Here is a 10,471-nt window from a genome sequence, read left to right on the forward strand (position 1 = left end):
AGTCTACCATCAAAATACTTGTATCTTGGAGTTGTTGTCCATTAATGTTCATGAAATAGAAACTCTTTGAGCTTGCATTTGGAGTATGCATTTGGATTAAATCTGAGATAATCCCTAAATGTATTAGCTTATTATCCACATATGCATTTGATGTAATCAAGACAAAGTCTTTCATTCCATTCATGTATGCTAAGTAAAAGAAAAAGCTTGAGGTTTTCTTCTTCAACTAAATCATCTCAAAAACCCAAATCTTATCAAACCCCCATAGCTTTTCAGCTATGGTATGAACTCGAGGAACAAGACAGACTGGAGAGAGAGATAGAGTTCCTAGCACAGGAAAGGCCGACAATCCTCACAACAGAAGCACAAAGGTTGCAACATGAGGCACAATGACTGCAAGGTGCATTGGAGATTGCCAAGGGAGACACAGAGGCCCTCATGGCCATGGCCTTCACACAAAGAAGATTGCACCTTGTAGAGATCCAAAGCCACGAGCAACTAGCGCAAGAAAAGTTAGAACTAATTGCTGAGGTAGAACAGAGATTCAGCATTGCAAATCAAGCAAAAGAAATCATTGAAGAACAGATGGCTCGGAAATCCAGGGAGTGGAACCAACTCTGGGTCTTAACAAATGAACAGCAACAGGTGGTAACCACCTTGGCAAGTGACTTGGAAGAGGAAAGAAAGAAGATGGAAGAGAGAGCCAATGAGTGGGAAAAGAACAATTTTGAAAGGGTTAGGCAATTAACAAAACGCTTGGTGGTGGTTGAGTGCAAGAGAGTGCTTGCCAAATCCAGGGTAGAAGTTGCCGATGTATGAACCAACGCACAAAGGCAAGCCTTTCTCAGCACAGTACTACATGTCACCCAAACATAGGGCAATGATTCAATGGAGAAGGTATGAAGGAAGCTAGAACTGACTACCCGAGCGCTAAGGTATGGCCTTCAAGAACGGGAGCTTCCAATAGGCACATGAATCACGAAAGAGCAGCAATTTCACTACCTGCGCCATGCTCACCTCTCCACTGTTGAGCTTAAGGAACTTGGGTTCAAAGAACAGGAGCAATCAACACCACCACCACAAGTGGCCCCAGCAGTGGCCGAGCAAAATGTCGAAGAGGGTCCGAACTTGGAGCAAGATGCTGAAGAAGAACAACAAAGAATGCCCAGTTTGCCTCTACTAGACCTCTTGCCTGAAGAGCCCGAAGATACCCACATGTCCGAGCGCATTGTGGCAGCTAGAAGAAGAAGGCAGGAACTGGCAGAGGAAGCCCAACGCAGAGCACGGTCATTGCCCAAACAATTCCCTGAAGAGCAGGTGCCATTACGAGGAGATCCCAACCCTATCGATCGGCCTAAGGAATTGGTCATATGGCATGACTGGGAGTTCTAGACGAGACCATTTGAGCTTTCATTTGCTTATCCACACTCTCTCAACCGTGTGTTCCCTCTAGGCATTCAAGTCAAGATCAAGGACCTGGGCAATGATTTTGCAAACAGGTGGATAGAGGAAAGGAGTCCCATAATAACCAGGTGGAGGCAAGAGCTTGCAGATTACTGGAAGGACAAGGTAAACAGGGTTCCCAAAACTGTCCAAGGCTACGAGGCACAGCTGAAGTGGTGGAGGAGGATTTGGGATGCCAATTTTGACAGGTGAGCTACCTTCTGTAGCTCACTTCCTAAAGAACACAACGACCCCATCTACATGCCCTACCCCCGTAGGCATGGAATTGATTATGACAGAACCATTCATGGGGATTTTGACTTTCCTATAATATATAACGCAAATGCTCGGAATCCCAAGGAATGCCTAGTTTTTAGAATAGAGGATCTCCTCCCATCTATCAACCGCTTCCTTGTGGATTTTTCTTCTTGTCCGGATCCAGCCTTCCTAACCACATGTAATGAACGAGTCAACCAAGGCAACTAACATGCCTTATTTGCAACCCAACCAGGGTTCTTTTATTCTTCCAGTTCTTTACTCATCTCCCTCTAACCAAGTTCAGTTGACACATTTGGAAATGCAAGACTTTTCATCTAGGCCTTCAGGATACAGTCTAGATGCATGCGTCCCTTCCATCTCTCTTAGTGCGGTACTATGCAGAGTTTTCCAATCAAACTTACCCATCATGCACATGGTGTGTTAAATCTTAGGCTTATCAAATTCCTATTGATGCAGAGACATATAGTCGAGGAAGCCCACCTCCCTCCCCTCTTTTTTGACATCAATCTAAGGATAGATAGTAGGGCCATGACTAGATTAATGATGAGGGCAACCTTGCTTCCCTTCTTTTGCCTAGAAATCTTAGATAATATGAATGTTATCCGCTTCATGATGTGCAATCATCCCTTCTTGTCATCCACACCTCTGAAGGCCCGGGCTGCTATTAAAGAATATCTACAAAGTCGTGCATTCCTATCCCAATGCTTGCGACCACCCCGTACTCTAGTTGAAGGTGATAGGCACTAGCCAGAATGCCTTCTTTGTATGCAATTCTCCCAAAAAGAAAAGCACGAGGGCTCACTTTGCTCACTACACCTAGGGTTCACCCCTACCCTCTCCCCCCACTTCACGCTTAGGGCACATCAAGGGCAGGACTTCCAGACCTGTCACCCTAAGTTCTGCACTGCACCTCCAACAACACACAAACTGGGTCCTTAAGTGTGTGACATTACCAAGGGCCTACCCAAGGTTAGACCCATCTCCCAGTTCCACTACACATGCACTTACACCATACCGTGAGACAGACACACCCCTTAGGGAGTGCACAACTTTCTCTTACAGGCTATGATCATGACTCAATGGCTAGCGACCGAGCTAAGGAAGATCATCCACGACATCTACTAATGAATAGGAATTTTTCTATAAGTCGGACAAGACACCATGATAGTAGCTTCAGGAGCTTTTGCATACTCCGACAGTTAAATGGACCAACATGCTTGATGTGGCCGACCATGTGCCTGCTGATGGCTACCATGACTCAACCAAATCAAGCAGACGAAAAACTCAGTGATGGACCCACCATTGGCATAGATCTTGGAACCTCATATTCTCCAAATGATTACAGAGCCCCGATTTTGATAGCTGTCGCAGAAGGGGAGCTACAACTGTGTGACAAATGCTGAGCATCTTCATGAAGATCAAAGCACGCCAGAATCTCTCTAGTCATTATTAATAAAACTTCATCACCTCTCATTCACAACAGCACCTTTTGATTGTGGTCATCTACCCACCAGTTCCACTTAGCAACAACACAAACTACCCTACTGCTCCCCACCCCATTGCCATGGGACTAGCACTGAGCTAGGAGGGGGGTAATGTTTATCACAGCACATAGGATCAAAAAATGGAGCAGAGGAGCAGAAAAAATGGAAGAAGGAGATAATCAAAAGGGCACATGAAAAAGGAAGGAAAAGGAACCCCTGATGGAGGTCAAACCTTGAAAATCTGAATGAGGACCTCTCTAGAAGGCCTCAGTGTTGCCTCGAGAAAAGAAAAGAGTAAAAGTGCGCTATTAAATGTGAAGGCACTCCTGAATCCTTGTAAAAGAGTGTCGGGCTCACTCCTGTGCAAATTGTATGCATTATTTGGGAATGGGATAAGTTAGAACGGTGTCGGAGGGGTTTTTGTCAAAAGGTCGAATCCACCGGGGATCAGAAGTAGAAGTAAGTAGAGATAGGAGATGGAAGAGAATATAGAGAATACCCAAGTGGTAAACACGAAAAAAAAAATCACAATGAATTGAAACAATATGTATTGAAAGAACCTGGAATCTTTGCTCTACTCAGAACCAATCTCCAAGCATTAGTTCTCTTGGAGCTCCTTCGTAGACCTAAAACATGGATCAGAAAAATCAGCTCTTTCTCTACTGCACAGAACCCAAATCTGATGGCTCCGTTGGCTCTGAAAGGGGGGTAAAACCCGAGGACACTTGATCATGGATCTCCCAGATCACTCTTTCTTTCAGTTCAATCTGCAATTTTCAGCCTGTTTACAGCGATCGTGACACGCTCGATTTCGTCAATCTGTCCTTCTTGTGAAAATTCTCTAACTGGCTGAAAAAGCAACTAGCTTTTTGCATGCCATCCTAATCTAGAAACTTTTTCTAACTTTTTCAGATTTTTACAATAAATAATATCAAAAATAGACTTAAATTATCCAAAAATCTAGTATTTTCAGATAATCCATGCAACTCGCACTAGTACTAATGGCTCAGATCACATTGACTCTCTAGATCAATAGAGAAGTCGGATGATGATGCATTCCATACATTTTCACACTATGTCCTCATAACATCACGACATCCACCCCCTCTGAACCTGCATATCCTTTGGTATGTGCTAAAATCCTAGTTGTCACTGGATTCTGAGTCCAGCTCCTCATCCTCTACAACCATATCCTTTACTTCTTCATCTTCCATATCTTCCTAGCTAGCCCCTGTATCATGGCCACTATTTTCTTCCAATTTTGGCAACTCATAAGCAGTAGATTTCCGCCTTTTGAATAACTTGATTCTTTTCCCTGCTACCAAAAGTTTTATGGTTGTCCCATCCAGCTCATTTAATGCATAAGTAGCATTATCAAACCCTTGTCTTACCACATAGGGTCCAAACCATCTCTTGGAAACTTTACTCATGGCACTATGCTGGTTATCTAACCTGCTATCATAAATCAATACTCAATCCCCATCTTGTATGGTTCTTGGTCTGAGTCTATGTCTTTTGTCAAACCATTTCTTGTTCTGTATCCTTGCTACCCTTAACTTTGTAGTTGCTACCTCTATGTTTTCTGACTTTCTTTCCAACTGTCTAATGCGTAAGGCCAACAACTCCTCTCAATTCAACTCCTCCTCCCAAGCTAACAGACTCCATGTGACAGTCATCTCTTCTATCGACATGATAGGTTTTTGACCATACATCAATTCTACAGGCATATATCTTGTAACAGTACTATGAGTTGTTCTGTCAACCCACAAAGTATAAGGGAGCAATCATGGCCACTCTTTTATCTTCTCTCCACATGCTTTTGCCAATGCCTTCACAATAGGTGGATGACCTCTTTCACTTTTGCCATTTCCTTCACGGTTATAGGTTGAAGTTAAAGCAATCTTTATCCCCAACCGTGCAAAGAAATCATGAGCTTCATCTGCATCCAACTCACCCTTATCTGCTGTAATTTTTCCCACACAGCCTTATCGACAAAAGATCTCTTCTAAGAGAAAAGTACATATGGCATTTGCCATCTTAGTACGTAGAGCTCTCCCTTCCACTTGATTAGTCAATTCTTCACGAGCAAGCACAAGATACCTCATTCGTCAAAGACCTGTAGGCATTGTGACCAAATCCACCACCCACTTAAAATGAAGAGACAATGGATATGTGGGTTGCAATCCATCTTGATGTCTCACAATTGAATACATTTGACATGTCGTACATGTTTCCACAAAGTGAGCAACATCCTTATACATACCCTGCCACCAATATCTTTCTTTGATCATTATAAAAGTACCCCAAACACCTCAATGACCAGCCCACAAACTTTCATGAAATTCTTGCATTACTTTTACTTGTGAAGCTCTGTCACCCAAAACTCGCAATGGCATACCCTGTTTCTTTTTAGCATGTTTCCATAAGTATCCATCTTTTAAGAAAAATCCATAGGCTTTCCTCTTGATCTTCTTAAACTCCTCATCTGACCATTCATCTCTCTTTGTTAATGTACTGAGATATTGATCAATTCTCAGCCATTCTCCTGCATATTTGTCTTCCAGAAACACTTCTGCACAAGATGCAAAACATCTAAAGTGTCTTGTCTTGTTTTTTGGAACTAAATGCTTCTCTGTCAAGATTTCTATTTACAACATATAGATTTATTCAGAGACACTACATGGCATGAGATCTTCTCTAGCAGTCACAATTTTATGCTTTTGTCTCTTCACACCTTCAAACTAATATAGGATTGCATGAATTTTACCATGGCATCACACAGGATAGCCCTTGTCCATTGCAAAAATGGAGCTGCAGAGTGAATGTTTCTCATAGCCTTCCTCTTTGTTTTTCTCATATGGAGAGTTCCAAAGAACTTACTCACTTTACTTTGCCCATCCATGCCATTTCCTTCAGTTCCATAGGCTCTTTGCTTGTAGTAGGAGAAGAGGATGATGGCATCAAGATTATCAGTACCAGTGACAGCTCTATTGTGAGAGTCCTTAAAGGCCGCAATGCACCTATCATTAGCCTTGCACTTGACCCCAACAATGAGTTTTTGGCATTAGCTCTGCTACTAGTGATGGCTCTATCATGTGCACAAAATGTTTATTTTCTGGAAATCTATGCAAAGTTCTTTTGTGGACACAATGTTGCACCAGATGTTTCCCAACACTCGTAGTCTCACTCTTTACTCTCTAAATGCAATCAAACATTGCAACATTTCATTCAAGTTCTTGTTTTGTGGAACTAAATGCTTCTCTGTGAAGATTTCTATTTACAACATATAGATTTATTCAGAGACACTACATGGCATGAGATCTTCTCTAGCAGTCACAATTTTATCCTTGTGTCTCTTCACACCTTCAAACTAATACATGATTGCATGAATTTTACCATGGCATGAGTTCATGGCTCAGAGCCTTAGATATAGGATCACATTAATTTTTATTATGCGAATCAATTTGTTTAACTCAGGATAGCCCTTGTCCATTGCAGAGATCGAGTTGCACAGTGAGTGTTTCTCATAGCCTTCCTCTTTGTTTTTCTCATATGGAGAGTTCCAAAGCACTTACTCACTTTACTTTTCCCATCCATCCCATTTTCTTCAATTCCATAAGCTCTTTGCTTGTAGCAAGAGAAGAGGATGATGGCATCAAGATTATCAGTACCATTGACAGCTCTATTATGAGAGTCCTTAAAGGCCACAATGCACCTATCATTAGCCTTACACTTGACCCCAACAATGAGTTTTTGGCATTAGCTCTACTAGTAGTGATGGCTCTATCATGTGCTGGTGCCTATCATCTATCAAGAAAATCCACACATTGTACCATGCTGCACCCTAGGAGGAATGAAATTTCTTGGCATTGAAAGGGAGATGTCTTGGTAGTTCTTGGCACAAAAAATGGCATGGATGTGATTATGTATGATTGGGATACAGGTGAAAAGGTCTTTAGCCTCAAAGGTGGGCATTCAGCTTCAATTGGCTGATTAGCCTGGTCACCAAATGGCAAATACCTTGCAACTGCATGAGGTGACAATCAAGTCATCATATGGGATGTGGATAACATGCAAGACATATACTACCAGAAGTTTGAATCTCAAATCTGCAGCTTAGTGTGGAGACCGAAAGGAAATGCTTTAGCCATTGGTGACTTGAATGGAAAATTTGGTATTTGGGAACTTGTTGTTCCATCTCACATGACCCTACCTGGTAGTGATGCTAGTTTTCCTTTAGTTATTGATAGAGAAGTGATGCTACACTTCAGTGATGATGGGGAGGATGGAGAGTAGCTTCATAGTGAGGAAGAAGGTGGATCTTCACCTGATAGAAGACCCAATTCTCCTTCACATCCTGATTTAAGAAAGAAGGAAATGAATAAAGGTCATGACAGGCTCCAACAGTCATTCTATTAAAGTTGAGGCTCTGCTCTAGAATAAAAACATAAGCTTCTCATTTGGAGTCACTATAGGTGGACACCTAGTGCATGCATTACAAACTCCTTTTCAGCCTTGCTCTACTATGCCTAGTTCAGGCAAGCCCCATTTTATTTTTTTCAATCTCATAGGCAGCATCACCAGCTGTTAGAATGAAGAGCTGTCACACATAGAGGTGTTTTCTCCCTTGCAATGTTCTCATAATCAGATGCATGATGATCATTGATTACAATAGTCAAACCAGGCTCTATTGCACCATTGATTTTTCTTGGGGATTTGTAGGTGGAGTTTCATGATGCATGGAAAGGGGTTCCTATGTCCCCAATGATAGACTATTTTGGCTTCAAAATGGCTGCTATGAATGATAGTGGCTGCATTTTTGCATCTCATAGGAATGGGAAAAAGAATCCAAGTACCATCCTTTATCTGCCTTTAAGTAGCTGGGCAAACAATAGTGAGGTCCACCCATTCCATTTCAATTAACTTTTTGTGCAGTATTTCTACTGTGCTTCTCATAAATGAATGATGGAATGATAAGTTTTCTTGGTAATGATTCAGTGATCAATGCGGCTTGCAACAGAGGAGGAGGCAAGGCATTAGCTCTTGGATGTGGATGGGTAGCTGTCTCAACTAGTCTCAACCACCTCCGACTATTTTTTGAAGGTGGTTTGTAGGTGTTGCCTCATTTTCAAAGTCTGAAGTATGAATATGATCTTGAATAAAGCTACTTGTGACTTGGCTTGATTGTTATTCACTATTTTCATTTGTATGTTGTAGACTTCATTGCTATCTTTGGTAGGACCAGTGGTCACCATGGCAGGTGAGAAGGAGCTTCTCCCTATTATTCTACATGCAAGCTCTCCCTTGTCTTGTGACCAGCAGGTAGATGCACCTTATGTCAAGCATAGTCGTAATACTGCAAATAATTGTTGTCTTGGTTTGTGATGAAATTGCATGATTCTTTTTCTTTGATTGTGTATTCATTTCACGTGATGCAATTCACGATATTCAATGTGGCAGAACAATGAAGAAAAGTGTTGGAAGGGCCATTTTCCTTGAGTCTTTGCTCTCACCTTACTTGGCTGGGTTTTAGCGACACTGGTTTTCTTAGCTCATATGATTCCAAGGTGCTGATTATTGGATCCATTCCAAAACTGATCGTTTCTAGATTTTAAACCTAAGCTCTTTTAGGCAATGAGAAAGTTGTCTAGTAGATTGGATAATGAGAAATCATATATATGTGCATAGAGACACTATTGAGCCTCTTTCTATTCCTTGTGCATGTCTTTCTTGATACTTATTTGTGCTATCTTAAAGGGCTTTGATGCAATGTTCAATATTCTTCAAGAAAAGCTAGAAAAGTACCTGAATCAGTGGGAGGAATATTATTGAACTAATTGCTTCACATCTCTAGTTGAATCTTCCAGTATTAAAAAGGTGTGCAACTGAATTGCAAGCTTGTTATCACTCTGCTTTCCCGTTTTTAAAGCTATAATTAAACTTTGTGCATGGTTATGCTTTCTTATGCCAATATGTACTGGTACAATGTTTGGTCAGGCACTTTGCTGGAATTTACAAGCTTTTCTTTTCTCAATAGAATTCTTCTTTGCTTAAGAAGGAGACAGATAATCTAGACAGTGTATCAAAAGAGGAGAAATTGGATGCAGAACTTGAATAAGTTCGTAGTGAGCTACACAGTGTATGTTAATGTTTTATGTTCAAGGTGAGACATGCACCTTGCAAGTTTCACTATATACATATGACTACACATGATTTCATTGTGCTTTCTCAAACACTCTGGTTGGTATATGTGTGATAGGTTGGGAAAGAGTCAGCAAGAATACACAAGGAGATGCACAACTTGGAAAGATTTTTAACTGTAAAGAAAACACATGAAGATGCTCTGCAGGATACTATAGTATAGCTTAAAGGTGAAGAGCATCATGACATGCTAGAAGGTACAAATTTCTAACATTTTATTGTAAGCCATAGTTTACATAAGGGTTGCAGACACATGGGTTTTGTGAGGCTTCTGTCTTGGAGTACATATAGCTTTGGATGCTAAGAATGAAGTTGATGATTAGTATAGCAAGCTTGGAAGTGAACTGCAGAGAGAAAAAGAGGAGAGATAAGACTACAGAAGAGAGTGAAGAAGTGGAAAAGTGAGAGAAAGAGTGACGAGGAGAGAGAAATACTAGAATAGGAGAGAGAAAGACATGAAAGAGAAAGAAGCCATTGAAGCTGAGAGCAAGGTGAAGAGGAGAAGGACATTATTGTATTAACGTGTTAAAGATGAGAAAAATTTTACTTGTCCTCTCCTTTTATAACAATGTCAATGTGACATGGCATCAATATTATTTACACACTAAATCCCTATTCTTCCCAGCTTCTTACAATCCATCCCATCCCAAAGGTTTTTGCTCTCAGTCAGTCATTATCACATACAGGTTCTATTGGAGGAAGGGAATATCCATCTTAGATCATAGTGAAAATTCCATGGCTAAAGTATTGCATCATCATGCTTTAATTTGAATTATATAGAAGGGGCCATGAAAATGCACTCTCTTTGAATTTTAGATTTATAGAAGGGATATAACTATTGCCTCCAAAATTCACACAAGGGGTGTATATAAATGGTTTAAATTTTTTAAAAGGGGCTTTTAAACTATCCTTTGAATGCACATGATATAGAGGGCTTCTATACGGTGATCCCCCTGAGAGCAATGGTTGCAGGTTCGATTTAATGCAAAAGGTTATTTTGTAGAAGACTTTAATGATAAGTGTAGATTGATTACAAAAGAAACTAGAGTTCATCACATGTTCAC

General features: G+C 40.9%; 1 pseudogene; it reads left to right on the forward strand.

Annotated features, from left to right (window-relative positions):
- Positions 1–1,215: 1,215 nt before the first annotated feature.
- Positions 1,216–9,324, forward strand: LOC148028509 (protein ENHANCER OF LHP1 1-like; annotated as a pseudogene).
- Positions 9,325–10,471: the final 1,147 nt, after the last annotated feature.

Source organism: Lygodium microphyllum, chromosome 11 (genome assembly GCF_053477565.2).
Source record: "Lygodium microphyllum isolate KBCC chromosome 11, Lygodium_microphyllum_v1.1.10, whole genome shotgun sequence".
In the NCBI taxonomy this organism is placed as follows: domain Eukaryota; kingdom Viridiplantae; phylum Streptophyta; class Polypodiopsida; order Schizaeales; family Lygodiaceae; genus Lygodium; species Lygodium microphyllum.